The sequence below is a fragment of the Haliotis cracherodii genome, unplaced genomic scaffold, assembly GCF_022045235.1.
Source record: "Haliotis cracherodii isolate W230 unplaced genomic scaffold, xgHalCrac1.p SCAF_5, whole genome shotgun sequence".
NCBI classification, from domain to species: domain Eukaryota; kingdom Metazoa; phylum Mollusca; class Gastropoda; order Lepetellida; family Haliotidae; genus Haliotis; species Haliotis cracherodii.
In genome coordinates, this window is record NW_027266308.1 from 12,332,251 (window position 1) to 12,346,205 (window position 13,955).

General features: G+C 41.2%; 1 protein-coding gene across 2 annotated transcripts in view; it reads left to right on the forward strand.

The window, feature by feature from the left end:
- The window catches only part of LOC139444032 (alpha-mannosidase 2x-like), an 82,168-nt gene that overhangs the window by 12,642 nt on the left and 55,571 nt on the right, over positions 1-13,955 (forward strand). The window contains exon 1 of one of the 2 annotated variants that reach the window (XM_071224935.1): positions 7,710-7,837. The exons of the other annotated variant lie outside the window; for it this stretch is intronic. The gene's annotated coding sequence lies outside the window, so the exon portion shown is untranslated. Of the gene's footprint in view, positions 1-7,709; positions 7,838-13,955 lie in introns of those variants that run through there. 2 annotated transcript variants of the gene reach the window in all.

A 13,955-nucleotide genomic window follows, 5' to 3' on the forward strand; every position in this document is an offset into this window, starting at 1 on the left:
GATGAGCTTTATGAGATTTCTCTTTTTTAGATTTACTCTTTTAATCATCATGAATTTGAATCCCATATGAAATGGTTTTGATCACGGGTTTGTATCAGTACCTATTGACTGCACTTGGTGGGTTAATGTGTCAGACCAGCTTCTGGCTTCCTCCCACATCAAGCTGATGTCCAGTCACATGATTGAAAAGTGTTCAACGTGGCCTCACTCACTCACTCACTCACTCACTCACTCTGCCACTCACTCTGCCACTCTCACTCGCTTGCTCACTCACTCACTCACTCACTCATCACTCTTTTCTTTATTGCACACCCTGCCACTCACTCACTCATCACTAACTCACTCACTCACTCACTCACTCACTCTGCCACTCTCACTCGCTCGCTCACTCTCACTCACTCACTCACTCATCACTCTTTTCTTTATTGCACACCCTGCCACTCACTCACTCATCACTAACTCACTCACTCACTCACTCACTCTGCCACTCACTCTGCCACTCACTCACTCACTCACTCACTCTGCCACTCACTCACTCACTCACTCACTCACTCTGCCACTCACTCACTCATCACTAACTCACTCACTCACTCACCCTGCCACTCACTCACTCACTCACTCTGCCACTCACTCACTCACTCACTCACCCTGCCACTCACTCACTCACTCACTCACTCACTCTGCCACTCACTCACTCTGCGACTCTCACTCGCTCGCTCACTCTCACTCACTCACTCATCACTCTTTTCTTTATTGCACACCCTGCCACTCATCCACTCACTCACTCACTCACTCTGCCACTCACTCACTCTGCCACTCTCACTCGCTCGCTCACTCTCACTCACTCACTCATCACTCTTTTCTTTATTGCACACCCTGCCACTCACTCACTCACTCACTCACTCACTCACTCTGCCACTCACTCACTCTGCCACTCTCACTCGCTCGCTCACTCTCACTCACTCACTCATCACTCTTTTCTTTATTGCACACCCTGCCACTCACTCACTCATCACTCACTCACTCACTCACTCACTCACTCACTCACTCACTCTGCCACTCACTCACTCTGCCACTCTCACTCGCTCGCTCACTCTCACTCACTCACTCATCACTCTTTTCTTTATTGCACACCCTGCCACTCACTCACTCACTCACTCACTCACTCTGCCACTCACTCACTCTGCCACTCTCACTCGCTCGCTCACTCATCACTCTTTTCTTTATTGCACACCCTGCCACTCACTCACTCATCACTCACTCACTCACTCACTCACTCTGCCATTCACTCACTCACTCACTCACTCACTCTGCCACTCACTCACTCTGCCACTCACTCACTCACTCACTCGGCCACTCACTCACTCATCACTAACTCACTCACTCACTCACTCACTCACTCACTCTGCCACTCTCACTCGCTCGCTCGCTCACCCTGCCACTCACTCACTCACTCACTCACTCTGCCACTCACTCACCCTGCCACTCACTCACTCACTCACTCACTCACCCTGCCACTCACTCACTCACTCACTCACTCACTCACTCACCCTGCCACTCACTCACCCTGCCACTCACTCACTCACTCACTCTGCCACTCACTCACTCTGCCACTCTCACTCGCTCGCTCACTCTCACTCACTCACTCATCACTCTTTTCTTTATTGCACACCCTGCCACTCACTCACTCATCACTCACTCACTCACTCACTCATCACTCACTCACTCACTCTGCCACTCTCACTCGCTCGCTCACTCTCACTCACTCACTCACTCACTCATCACTCTTTTCTTTATTGCCCACCCTGCCACTCACTCACTCACTCACTCACTCACTCACTCACTCACTCTGCCACTCTCACTCGCTCGCTCACTCTCACTCACTCACTCATCACTCTTTTCTTTATTGCACACCCTGCCACTCACTCACTCATCACTAACTCATTCACTCACTCACTCACTCAATCACTCACTCACTCACTCGTTTCATCATTGCTCACCCTGCCACTAACTCACTCATCACTAACTCATTCACTCACTCATTCACTCACTCACTCACTCACTCTGCCACTCACTCACTCACTCTGCCACTCTCACTCGCTTGCTCACTCACTCACTCACTCACTCACTCATCACTCTTTTCTTTATTGCACACCCTGCCACTCACTCACTCATCACTCACTCACTCAATCACTCACTCACTCACCCATACACTCACTCACTCACTCACTCACTCACTCGTCTGACCATACACTCGTCACGTTACACATTTGCAGGGGCATGGTTGGGCCAGTGGTCTAAGGTGCAGAGTTATGTCCCTTGGTCATGGCTTTTGATCCCAGGTTCGCTCTGATGATGATCTGCCATTTATCGCAACTCAGTCACTCCAGGTATAAGAATAATATTCACATTCATCATCCCACATTATACACAGTTACATGAACACCTTGACAAGAATACAGTTAATATACATGACAGTAATTCAGGATTTTGATTTTGAAGTGTAGTGGAGCCTGCTGCTACAGTAGCTGTGTCATATTCTCCATGAAATTACTCATCAGGCTTGACTGAAAAAGAAGCATCACAAATGTCGTCTGTTGAAAGTGGGAATAATCACCCGGTAAACAGATTTTCTTAGCATCAGATGGTTTTCTAGCCAAGGTCATATGCAGAGGTTCCAGTGCGAGACCGCCATCTGTTGAAACCCAGGGATGTAGTGACAGTAAGGGTAAACAGACGAGATATGTATAGCCTATTATTATATGGTGGAACACCAGCTACTGGTGTGTAAGCCATATTGTTATAGTCTGTGGGATATATACTACTCAAAACATGTTAGAGATCATCTGATTTTTTTCTATACGATAGTTCATCTGTCATGGCTGGACAGATTATAGTACCATGAAAGAATCGGTGATATTTACCTTTTTTAGTTGTATAGATAATGGAGTCTTTACGCCCCCATTAGACCCAGGAAGATCTGGGGTAGATAGGTCTTCAGCAACCCATGCTTGCCGTAAAAGGCGACTATGCTTGTCGTAGAGGCGGGTGGTCAGACTCGCTGACTTGGTTGATGCATGTCTTTGATCCCAATCGCGTAGATCGATGCTCATGATGTCAATCACTGGATTGTCTGGTCCAGGCTTGACTATTTAGAGACTGCCATCATATAGCTGGAATATTCCTGAGTGAGGCGTTAAACAAACAAAACAAACAGATAAACACCCTTTTATGATAAGTAAGAAAAGGCAGAGATCATGTATATCAATATGATCTCTAGTAAAGGGTAGCGGGTAATGAGATCCACCCGAAGGAGAGCAATAAGCTTCAACTATGAGAGCTGTTCCACTTCCTGGAGCGTGGAAGGCTAAGTGCAAGGCTGATTTAATGTAATCCTTAACTCAAGTGTACAGCAATTGTATGACTAATACAGTCTGTCCACCAACCTGATAGTAATTAGGTGTGCATGTTCATTCCAAAATTCTCACAACCTAATTTAAACAATAGGTGGACAAGTTGCAGTATGCAACATGTTACAGTGTCAGTTTCACTATAAAAATGTCCAGCGGCAGGAAATATTTCTCATAATTGGCCCTGCTGTTTGGCTTTGCACGTTGAAGTTTATTTTCACAGAGGTGCAACAGTGATTTCATTAGCACGAGGACTGTGTGTGATTTTATGCAGCAGCTATTCGCAGTGCTGCAATAGCGCAAAAGCAGTGAATCCAAACAAATGTTCAGCGAGTGACAATGTGTTCAGCAGCCTGTGTTTAAAGGGATCTCCCTGCTGCTTGTTATTCGAGAATATTGCTGTTGCTTTGAGGCAGCAATGAAAATGTTTGTTTTCTGACATAATATACACCCTTTGCTTGCCAAGGAAGGTCATGACATACATAAACAATATGCATATGTTGTGGAACAATGTCAAGTTAATCGTTTATCTTCAATGCTTTGCAAGGAATAACCATTCACCTGCCAAAATTAATGTGTTGTTTTTTAATGTTTTAATTAAGATAATGAACATTATCATCTGGGTTATTTGTTTCTAATTCAATTTGTTGTTGATTGTCATTAAAATGTTGCTAAATGTTCAGAAACTAATTTTTTATTGCAATAATGAAAATCTTCATGGCAATATTTTTGTTTTATTTACATAATTAACTGTTATTGTTATGATTATTTCTTGTTCAAAAATTGTTCAGTTTGAAAATGAAATTCAATTTAGCAATGTTTTCCCCTAGAGCTGTCCTTAAATCATTGTTGAGGAACTTAAAAGAAAGTGGACTTCAAAGGAGGCAACTTTCAAGGGACAACTTTGGTGCCGAGGAATTTTCTTTCTGTATTTCTCAAGTGGAAGGAAATAGATGAATTCGTCAAGCACCAGCCCAAAGTGCCCCATTGTGGGGGACACTAAGCACCACAGCACACTGACATGATTAGGCCTGCTGACAAGTAAACTTGTAAAAAGCACCACACAATGATCAATAAACACGGCGAGATTGTGTATTGGGCTGTTATGCCAAGAAAGAATGTATTTGTTGATGTTTGGCCACAGTAGATCAGCGGTTTGAGGTTTAACTGTGTCAGGGCCTATGTCATTACTGGGAGAGCTTGTCAGTGGTGCGTATATTATCTGGCAGCAGGAATGTGTCACTTGTTGCTAATTCATCTTCTTTGCAAAACACTTCCTTTTATGCTGACTAGGTTAAGAGAACAGGACAGGGCCAATTGTGCATTTGATGGGTGATGCTTTCAATTATTGAAAAGACAGAAGATTGTAAAGTTCTTTTGGTGTTGTGTTTTTGGGGTAACACTGTCTTTTGAATGGAATGTGGAAAGAGTGAAAGTTTGTCTTTCATGGTGAATTATATACTCTGACAGACCCAGCATACAGTGCGTATATTGAATAAAACAGTCACTCCCATTCCACTAGACTAACACTTAGTCAATGAAAATATGTCTTTAAAATATGTTTTTTCTTTTTCTTCGAAAGAACCTTTCCTCTTTGTGGAATCAGGCAAACTAGGCTTGGTCAGTTTGATCTAGACTTGCCCAGGCTTTCAGTAAACAAAACACCTAAAAAATATAAATTTCACAGTCATGGTGTAAGACTACCATTCCACCCTCTTCATCTTTCTCAGCTCCAGCAGCCAAAACATAAAGAAGGCAGACACGTCGAAACATTACACTCCACAAATTAGGATAAAATATGTAAAACATTCACCATGATAACAGTGTGTCCTGATTAAGTATAAATAATCAGTCATAAATAATGTTGCTTGTTGCCTTGTTGTTTCTTTGTAGGTTTACAAAACCAACCATTTTAAAATGTAATGACGTGACAAAAACTTTTTAGTGGCCGGCTCTGTTTTACAATTAGTTACAATGATTGTAGCATACTTATTTGTGCAGGGCTATTCACTGTCGTCTAAGGCGCCACGATTTGCTGTGCAGAGTTGCTTCCCTTGGGCACGCCAGAAACCTATGATTGTGGGTTTGAATCTCCCGGTTCGCCCCGATTATGTTTCTAGGTTTGTCAGCACCATACCCGTGCTCGTGGGTTTCACCGAAGTGGTAAATGTCTGAGACCTGCATCACTCCTCCCACATTAAGCTGACACGGCGCAATATAACTGGAATACTTTTAAAAGTGGCATTAAACCAAACTCACTCACTCATTAGTTGCAATACTGACATTTTTGGAAAGTTGATGTGGTTTTTTTTACAAACCTACATTGAATTTAAGGCCAAAATTTTGTGAACCAACTTATAAAAAAGTGAAAGGCTCTGGGTTCGAGGGTCGATCAGCCCCTGTAATGATGTGATCAGCCCCTGTAATGAGGTTCTCCAGTGTACACACTTCCACCCTTGTGAAGCCGGCCACCAACATTTCAAGGCTTTGTAGAAGGCATCCTTTTTCATTTCAATGGACAAGCATTTTTTTGGCACTGCAGTGAACTGTAATTGAAATGGCAAGTTGATATTAGTGTTTTTTAGTTGTGGCACTTGCTTTTTTATCAGTGCAGAGTTGCCAGATGTGGGCTGAGCTTCCGATAGACTGCCATTAATCAACACTTATCTAGGTCATAACCAGGCCTGTCATCACAGCAATTAGAAACTCTACTGTCAGATTCTCCCGTAAACAGAAAGGGCAGGTACCTCCCGCAACAGATGGGAAGAGGGACCCTCATTTCCTCACAGGGAGGGATAGCTATTTTGTTATGCTTTTGGCCATTTTCATGACATGTGATTCAATATCTGACTCATAAGATTTGTGTTACCGTATTCAACAATGCAAGGTGGTCAAGTGGTCATCGTGTGAGCTCTTCATGCTGGCTGAAGATCAGGGTTGAACCCCAATTTGGTTTACATGATAAGATAGGATAAGATAAAATATATTCCACAAACTCCCTCATGGACATCCATGTGTGATAAGCAGATATAAAATTCTTTCATTTTAATCAATTAATGAAAAAAGCCGAATTCACCCATTTCGTTTACGATAAAGCATTTTCTGATCTATTAATATCTTCTTTGACAACTGCAGTAGATATATTATGATGAATTCATCCAAGTTTTAATGCATTCACATTTTTTATGAGTCAATAATTCCAACTTCTTTCGTAAAGGCAAAAACTAACTTCATAGTTTTGTTATTCATAAGTCTGTAACATCTAAACTTGAGATTACATGCTAATGTGCCATCAAATCTGATTGAATATATATATCAATGTCCTAATAAGAAACATCGGTTTCAGAATCATTTCGGCTTTCCGATTCCTCATTCCTGTCATAACTTACCATATTTGACGTAATAAGCACCCAGGGTGCTCTCAAAATTAGAAATAGGGGACTCTTTTAAGAATATTATTTTGGTGAAAAAAAAACAGAGTTGAAGGATAAATTTTGTGGTTTATGCTGACAGCCTGAAATGTTTATATACGACAGATATATTTTTCCAGGATTTAATTGTCCATAATTATGGGTGCATATATCACACGGGTGCATATTGTACACGAATAAATAAGTCTTGTGTACATCGATCAATCGGAAGGGGTGCTAATTGGGATTGTTCACTAGCCAATATATTAGCAAATATCACCGTGGGCGCTTATTAGAGTGGGGCGCTTATTACGTTGAATACGGTATATTGATTTTGGTAAGGTTTAAGGTGTACACACTTATAAATATCATCAGCTTACTTAGTCCATGGTGCCTGTCAGATGTATCGTGTCTCAATGCATGATGTTATCACACATAACAACCACGTGCACTTGCACCAAACTATCAACATTTTAACTACTTTGACACCGTTACACAAACAAATGACGTGTATTTATAACATGGTAAGCTCCTTCTGACGGAGACCTGTTTAGAGACAGATCCACTTCTCGGTATCACATCCGACTCTTTTCTGGGAAATCTTCACAATCAGTCTTTCAAATTGAACCACCAGACAATCAATTCCAAAGTTTTGTTTTTGTAAAACAGCAATCTATTTTCCTAAAACATCTGTAGGACCCATGAGAAGCTCCTCATGGTGTTCTCATAGCCTCCTACTTCTGATAGAGCCACAGTATTTTCATTTCCACTGCGTTTATACTTTGACGAAAGCTCTGGTAGTCATGTGACTGGACTATATAGACAAATAGCGCCACTTACAAGTGATCACACAGCATGTTGTGTGCTTGCTGTGTAAACGTTGTTCTCTCTCTCGGCTGGATGTCGTGAGAGAGTGGCAAGGAGTAGTTTTGCCGCTAATCTCCCTCGCTGCTCTGTTGAAGGATTAAAAGCCGTGCTGGTTATATCGGTGTTCATTGATGTCATGGAATGGGAAAGGTAGGTGCTTAAAATAGTATTGATATCTGTATGTGCCATGCTACCCTGACTATCATAGTCTTAATAATGAATCATTTATTACAGTATTTCTCTTCAGATTTTTATTCCCTGATGCTCATTTAATAGAGCTGGCTAGAATTTTTTTAATGGGTTTGGGCATCATTAAATACACAGTTAGGTGCCACATATGATTCGGAATCTGTTCATGATCAAGACTGTAAATGTTATAACTTCTGTATATCATGGGGTATGTTGTGTTACATGTATTTTTTCATTATTAAGGTGACATTTGTATATATAATCATTGCATGTGCCTTTCTTATCCATAACGATGAATTATCTGTGCACATATTTTCATTTTGTCATACGGTTGACATTTGTCCACTGCATTATCAAATGTGAAAAAAGATGTTTCGATTCTGAATCAATCTTTGATTTAAGGCTCAGTTCTTTCTCACCTGGGGGCGGTCGGGTAGCCTAGTGGTTAAAGCGTTCGCTCGGTTGACATTTGTCCACTGCATTATCAAATGTGAAAAAAGATGCTTCGATTCTGAATCAATCTTTGATTTAAGGCTCAGTTCTTTCTCACCTGGGGGCGGTCGGGTAGCCTAGTGGTTAAAGCGTTCGCTTGTCACGCCGAAGACCCGGGTTCGATTCCCGACATGGGTACAATGTGTGAAGCCCATTTCTGGTGTCCCCTGCCGTGATATTGCTGGAATATTGCTAAAAGTGGCGTCAAACAATACTCACTCACTTTCTCACCTGACAAACCGCCTGTCTGCATCCATTCAAATGCACTACATTGATATTTTTCTATTTTTATGAACTTGTGTGTGTGTGCCCTTTTTCAATTCCATAGCAATATTGTCCTGAGGTTAGTTAATAAATAGGATTCATGTTTGAAGTTAATTCATTTTATGACTGATCTATGCTGTAACTGCAGCTCAATTTCATGACCAGCAAACCTTAATGTGAGCATTCTATAGCGTAATCCAAAGCCGATTCCAATGTTTACGTAAACCCTAAGTCTAGACATAATACTTGTCATTTGATTAAAGCCATGAAAAAGCCTTATTACTGGTGATTAGTCTGATGTTATATTAAATTATCAATGAGCCTCAGTTTTATGAGAATACAGATCTTATGTTGACATTTACGGTTTCATGTTGTATTGGCACTGGTGGATGGAACTATTGAGCATGCAGAGGATGTTTGGGTGGGGTGTGTGGTGTGTGGTGTGTGTGTGTCTCTGTGCATGTGGTGTGTGGTGTATGGTGTGTGTGTGTCTCTGTGCATGTGGTGTGTGGTGTATCGTGTGTGTGTGTCTCTGTGCATGTGGTGTGTGTCTGTGTGTACCTGTTTTTCCAAGTTATTTGGGGGCACAGGTGGCCTAGTCGTCTAAGGCATCGCGATTCGCTGTGCAGTGTTGCATCCCTTGGGCATGCCAGAAACCTATGATTGTGGGTTCGAATCCCGGTTCGCCCGGATTATGTTTCTAGGTTTGTCAGCACCATACCCGTGCTCATGGGTTTCACCAAAGTGGTAAACGTCTGAGACCTGCATCATTTCAGGCTCTCATCCCACATTAGTGAGTGAGTGAGCGAGTATGGTTTTACGCTGCTTCTTGCAATATTCCAGAATATCACGGCGGGGGGACACTAGAAATGGGCTTCACACATTGTATCCATGTCGGGAATCGAACCCGGGTCTTCGGCGTGACGAGCGAACGCTTTACCCACCAGGCTACCCGACCGCCCCCTTCCCACATTAAGCTGACACGCTGTGATATAACTGGAATACTATGAAAAGCAGTGTTAAACCCTACTCATTCTCTCACTCCAAGTTATTTATAACATGGTAAGCTCACTGGTTGTAGACAGATTGTTTTTTGTAACCTTCTTGAAGTGATGATGTGATGCTCATGCTGTCAACCACTGGTTTGCTCCTCCAGGTCTGAGTAATCAGCTATTACATTGTGGCAAGTTCCGGACATATAAAGCTTCCTGACGATAAAAATTATTTTTAAAATAACCTCACCACTTTACTTAAATAGACTATGTAAAAAGAAGTTGAGTAAATCTGAGGGAAGTTGTTGCCAAGTTTGCAACTCAGTCAGCAATTATTGACTGTTTGTGGCAAGGCCATCTCTGTGGCAATTTGAGAAACTGTTATCTACTGACATTATTTATAGACATGGCAAAATTACAATAATAGAAATAGATACAATGCAGAAAAACTTGAGAAGAATTTAATGCAGTTTCAAACATTTAATCAATTCTAATTTTAATTTCAATCTAATTCTGTTTGAATCTCCCAGCAGGTGTAAGGTGTTTATTATAAACATACATCAGTGTCAGCAATGGATGTGGCAATATCATGGAGGGTCATTATGACAATCTTAACAGTTGCCTCATGCTTGTAGCCAAAATATTTCAAAGTTTAACATAAATTCCAATTATTCATTGCAACCTCTCCAGTTATTTGAAAGGCTGCAACAAGTGATATATGGCTGTTGCCTCCCTTTAATCAGAGTCTATCTTGGGTGTACCAGTTCCCCTTGAAGGAATGAATGATGAGGCACAACAAGATGGGGACGCAGGTTTTTCCCCAATAATTTGTTATTTCTGCATGTCAAGCAGAGTTTATAAGCCCTGAGCAGATGTAGCAGCGGGTGCTTTATGTAGCCTGGGAACTTGGGGACTGCTGGAATGTGCAAGTGACCGATTATGATAAATGTTTCCTGGTTCCAGTCTGGAAGGTTTAAGCTTGTTGCCATGCATGACATTGTTGCTTCGGCCATTTTGAAAATTCAAATGCTGATCTGATATGCTTCATTAGGGGAGGTCTTTGCATGTAGGAAATATACTTGTGGTTGATGGAAGAACCCAGTGGGGAATGTCTAGACTATGGTTGCAATGTTACAAGAGGAAAACATTGGTCTCTTTGTGTGTGGGTGAACGAGTTGGGTTTGACACTGCCTTGAACATTGTTTCAGCTTTGTGTCAGTTTAGTGTGGGAGGAAAGCCAAGAGTGATGCAGGTTTGGTAGATTTTTATCAGTTTGATGAAACTGTCAAGCATGACTATGGTGGCTTTAAACCCATTACCATCCTAATGATGACAGATTGCAATTTTAGACCACTTTATGCCACTTGTCTGGTCCAGACTCAATTATTTACCGACCACCATGCAGCGTTAAACAACAAATAAACAAAACTTGGCTATCCATGCCTCTGTCCATCAGAGAAAAAGATGGGGTGACAATTGTTGATTAATTCAAAACCAGATCAGCAAATCCTGCCACAATCAAGGGATATAACTCTGCATAAAGAGTAGCTGCAATTGAGATGAGTGGCCTCCTCTTTAGGCCAGGGTCCACAGAGTGAGTGAGTGACAGACAGCAGCAGTACAATGATGTCAGCCATGCATGTATGACTGTAAGCTGAGGTGAATCAGACAGAGAGCTTTCTTAGAGTGAGTGTGTGAGTATGGTTTTACGCCGCTTTTTTTTAGCAATATTTCAGCAATATCACAGCAGGGGACACCAGAAATGGGCTTCATTGTACCCATGTCAGGAACCGAACCCACTAGGCTACCCGACCGCACCAGCTTTCTTAGAAGACTGATGCAAAGTTGAAATCCCTGAACTCAGTTTTTTATATCAGCTCTCTGAGCAAAGGGATACTGTATTCGACGTAATAAGCGCTCTCAAAATTAGAAATAAGGGTCTCTTATTAGTATATTATTTTGGTGAAAAAAACCAGAGTTGAAAGATAAATTTTGTGGTTTATACTGACAGCCTGAAATGTTTATATACGAGAGATACATTTTTCCAGGATTTAATTGCCCATAATTAAAGGTGCATTAACACACGAGTGTGTATTATACGCGAATAAATAAGTCTTGTGTACATTGATCAATCGGAAGGGGTGCTAATTGGTACCGTTCACTAGCCAATATATTAGCAAATATCACCGTGGGCGCTTATTAGAGCGGGGCGCTTTTTACATCGTGATAATGTGGGAGGAAAGCCCTAAGTGATGCAGGTCTCAGATGTTTACCACTTCGGTGAAACCCACGAGCATGGGTATGGTGCTGACAAACCTAGAAACATAATCGGGGCGAACCGGGATTCGAACCCACAATCATAGTTTCTGGCGTGCCCAAGGGACGCAACTCTGCACAGCGAATCGCGGCGCCTTAGATGACTAGGCCACCCGTGCCCCCTGATGTACAGTGAATAGCCCTGCACAAATAAGTATGCTACATATACCGATAAAAATATTACATAGCCACCATTACCCTAGTATGTATGAAATACAAGCATTATAAATTCTACAAAATACTATACCTATATACATGATACATATATCACTTCTAACCACTTAATATCTGTTCTATTAAATGTACACTTGGCTATTACCTCAGTCAAATACACGGTTAAGTTGAATTAAGAATACATTACAATGTCAAAATACAATGCTAGCTAAATACTATATACAACAAAAATGCTTAAAATACATAGTAACCTACGCTTCCAGATAAATAAAGTAATAATTAAATGAACTTACCCTGTATGATACAGTGAAGAGAACGTGCTGAGAAATATGTGCTGACTGACCAGTAGAAGTTGTGATCAGGGTATCCACATGATTGCAGAGAACATGCAAAAAGCTAGATAACAAAGAGCTCCTAATCCCAGGCCAAGCCCTGAACGACCCAGTGACAATAGCCATAAACCTAAGAACGAAATGGCTGAACTACCCAAGCCATATACAGAAACTAGCTCACCTGGGAATTAGTAGGTTTGTGCAAGTGCTGAAATTAACACAAGTATTTAAGAAAATACATGTTAAATATGTAGGTTAGCTTATTAATTTAATTCATGTTTGGTACTATATACTTTAAAATCTAGCAATGTTCTATTTACAAGCATACTGCTACATGTATTTCATTCTTGAATCTAGAGGACGCGACGTTAAACCCCATTTCAGCTCACCTCACCTTGAATCCTGAGATTGCTACCTGTATTGTGTGTTTGGAACTAAAATGTCCCTTCTGAAAGAAGCTGTCGGCATAAGGAGCTGAGGTTGACTTGACCCTCATAATGAGGATAAACACATGGAAAAATATGACACATGCATGTTGCTAGATCTCCATCAAGCAGCTTATTCGGTAAGAGTCCCTGGTAAAGAATAGAACATACAACAGTGGTTAGCGTGTCAGCTTCCGAGCTGCAGGGAACAGATGGGCTTCTTATCAATTGGTCCTGTTAATAAGAAGAGGCAATATGAAGGTATCAGAGCAGTGTATCTGGGAACAGTTGATGAGGCTGATAGTGTCTGTGTGTGTGAGTAAGCTGCACAGTCAGGATGGAGTGTCATGGTGTTAGGTAGCTCACCTTCCTTACTCAGCACTCAAGATAGTATGCGTGTATCAACTTTAAAAATTATGACATATCTTGCCATCTTTTACCTCATGTACAATTTACAGCATGATGCAATAATTTACTAATTGATATACATATATTCGATCTGGAAATGTCCTAGTTGGGAAAGACCCGTGAAGATTCCGGGGTAGAAAAGGTCTTCAGCAACCCATGCTTGCCGTAAAAGCTGACTATGCTTGTCGTAAAAGGCGACTAACAGGATCGGGTGGTCAGGCTCACTGACTTGGTTGAAGCATGTCATTGATCTCAATTACGTGGATCGATGCTCATGATATTAATCACTGGATTGTCTGGTCCAGACTCGATTATTTACAGACCGCCGTCATATAGCAGGAATATTGCTGAGTGCGGTGTTAAACAACAAACAAACCAACCTAGTTGGGAAATACAATCTCCAGAAGGAAGTATATATAACCAGTATTATGTCTCAAGTACTTAAGGTATTAAATGTGTCTGCATTGTGTTTGATCAAATTTTAACAATTTATAAAAATGTCATGATATTAGTACAGAAGTGACACAGATTTTTATTAACGCTTCTGTATAGCTGCATGCTATACATGATGATAAATAGTTGTCAGGTAATATGTATGCACAGTTAAAAAGAATGATACAAATGTATGTAAACCAGAAATATTATCTGAAAGCATGTATAGCCATTTGTTTTTTAA